The sequence below is a fragment of the Penaeus vannamei genome, chromosome 5 (genome assembly GCF_042767895.1).
Source record: "Penaeus vannamei isolate JL-2024 chromosome 5, ASM4276789v1, whole genome shotgun sequence".
NCBI lineage: Eukaryota > Metazoa > Arthropoda > Malacostraca > Decapoda > Penaeidae > Penaeus > Penaeus vannamei.
This window is the reverse complement of record NC_091553.1, coordinates 7,963,615-7,966,114: the sequence shown is the minus strand read 5'-3', so window position 1 is coordinate 7,966,114 and position 2,500 is coordinate 7,963,615. Positions and strand designations below refer to the sequence as shown.

Sequence of the window (2,500 nt, the reverse complement as noted above, 5' to 3'; positions counted from 1 at the left end):
GGTACGAGGGAGAGTGAATGTAAACTTGTAAAAAATGTCATTATTATTATTATTATTATTGTTATTATCATTATCATAATAATAATAATAATAATAATAATAATAATAATAATCATTATTGTTATTGTTATTATTATTATTGCTAATAATGTTATTGTTATTTTTTTGTTTTTGTTTGTTACGGTAGTTGATAAATTGGATTATTTTTCACCCGCAAAGGAATTGTGAATATATTATATATAAAAAAATGTGAAGTTAAAAAGAAAACAAAGAGTGCAAAAGAATGAAAATAAAAGAAACATCCAGACACTGAAGAGAAGAGCAAACAAGGAAAAAAGAAAAATCCCAAGTGAAGTGGCCGTAAACTTACACGCAAACAGAGGGACGAGAAAGAGAGAAAGAGAGAGAGAGAGAGAGAAGACAAGACAACGTGCGAAATCAGAAGGAAAAACGGAGGCTGGAGAACTTGACAGAGAAGACGTAACGATCTTAGCAGTCGCCATGGCAGGTAGGTGGCTTTCGTTGTGGTGGAGGGGGCGGAGAGGGAAGAGGGAAGGGGGAGGATAAGAGGGAAGGGGGAGGATAAGAGAGATGGGAGAGGGGGAGAAGAGGGAGAGGGAGAGGGAAGATAATAGAAAAGGGTGAGGGAGAAAGGGGAAGGGAGAGGGAGAGAAGAGGGAAGATAAGAGAAAAGGGTGAGGGAGAAAGGGAAAGGGAGAGGGAGAGAAGAGGGAAAGGGAGAGGGAAGATAAGAGAGAAGGGAGAGGGGGATGGAGGATAAAAGAGAAAGAAGAGGGAGAGAGAGAAGGTGAGTGGGAAGTGGAGGGGGAGGGAAAGGGAGGATAAGAGAGAAAGGAGAGAGAGAGGAAGAGGAAAGGGAGAGGAGGAGGGAGAGGGAAGGGTTGGGATAAGAGAGAAGGAAGAAGGGGAGGGAAAGGGAGATGGGGGAGTGGGTGGGAGAGGAAGATGGAAGATAAGAGAGAAGGGAAAGGGAGAGAGAGAGATGGAGACAGGGATAGAGGAAGGGAGAGGGGCGGAGAGAGAGAGAGAGAAGGAAAGGGGAATGAAGGAAGGGAGGGGGAGTGGCGAGAGGAACCTGGTGGTAGATAAATATTTATAAAAAAATAAAGAGAGATGTAGATGGACGAAAAGAGGGTGAGGAAGAGAGAGAGGGAGATGGAGGTGAAGATGGATATGGAGAGGATGAGAGAGGGAGGAAGGAGAATGGGAAGGGAGGGAGGGAGGGAGAAAGAAAGAGAAGGAAGAGAGAGAGAGAGAAAGAGAGAAAGAAAGAAAGAAAGAAAGAAAGAAAGAAAGAAAGAAAGAAAGAAAGAAAGAAAGAAAGAAAGAAAGAAAGAAAGAAAGAAAGAAAGAAAGAAAGAGAGAGAGAGAGAGAGAGAGAGAGAGAGAGAGAGAGAGAGAGAGAGAGAGAGAGAGAGAGAGAAAGAAAGAAAGAAAGAAAGAAAGAAAGAAAGAAAGAAAGAAAGAGAGAGAGAAAGAAAGAGAGAGAGAGAAAAAAAAAGAGAAAGAGAGAAAGAAAGAGAAGGAGAGAAAGAAAGAGAAAGAGAGGAAGAAAGAGCGAGAGAGAAAGAAAGAACGAGAGAGAAAGAAAGAGGGAGAGAAAAAGAAAGCGAGAGAGAAAGAGAGAGAGAGAGAGAGGAGAGAAATGAGAGGAGAAACTGACAAACAAATAGACAAAGGAATAAACAGATACAGAAGAAGAGAAAGAAAAGGAATCTTCATCCACAAAGTAAACATCACTACCTCCCCCCCCCCCCTTCTGTTGTTTCCGTCTCCCCCCACGAGTCGATCGTCGCCTCTCCGCTCTTCTCTCGAGAGAGCTATCGAGAGAAGGGGATGCTGGGAGGTCGACCCTTGCCGCCGTTATGTTTCGAGGAGAAATTATGATTTTTCTTTGTCTCTGTGTGTATTTTTTTATGTGTCATGGCGGCTGGGGTAATAAAGGAAGTTAGAGGGAATTTGTTCTCTGTTTTCTACGTCATGCCATTGTCGAGGCTGAAATTACGGTATTACGTCTAATCGGCATTAGTTTGTGATATGAAATTATTTTAGTTATTTAGGTCATTATTATTTTTTTTCTATTAAAGAGGAAGAAGGAAAAGAAGAAGAAAAAATGGGGAAGGCAAATATTAGTCTTTATAAAGTGTGGAATATATATTTTACATTCCACTTTATTGTCGCGGATTTTTCAAATTTTAACCGACCTAAATATTCGAATTTCGTTTTGCGCCTCTCGGTGCTACCTCGCTCTTTTCTTTATTTATTTTCTGTTGTTTTATCTTTTTTCTTTCTTTCTTTTCTTTTCTTTTTTTCTTTCTTTTTTATTTTTTCTTTCTTTTTTTTCATTGTTATTTTTCATCTTCCTTTTTTTTTTCTTTCTTTCTTTTTTCATTCACTTGTCAATGAGTTTTCTCGTCGACCAACTTGACTGCATGTTGGTAATAAAAGGAGATACTGAAGAAAAAGAAAAATGAAAATA

General features: G+C 39.7%; 2 protein-coding genes across 7 annotated transcripts in view; one reads left to right on the top strand and one right to left on the bottom strand.

The window, feature by feature from the left end:
* LOC113801796 (tripartite motif-containing protein 3) overlaps positions 1–2,500 on the top strand; it is a 433,201-nt gene that overhangs the window by 197,252 nt on the left and 233,449 nt on the right. Inside the window, exon 2 of one of the 6 annotated variants that reach the window (XM_070121805.1) lies at positions 220–508. The exons of 4 other annotated variants lie outside the window; for them this stretch is intronic. The gene's annotated coding sequence lies outside the window, so the exon portion shown is untranslated. Of the gene's footprint in view, positions 1–187; positions 509–2,500 lie in introns of all 6 variants that reach the window. One more of the 6 variants, XM_070121804.1, reaches the window with a different exon arrangement.
* The window catches only part of Drat (Death resistor Adh domain containing target), a 437,794-nt gene that overhangs the window by 319,391 nt on the left and 115,903 nt on the right, over positions 1–2,500 (bottom strand). The window lies entirely within an intron of this gene.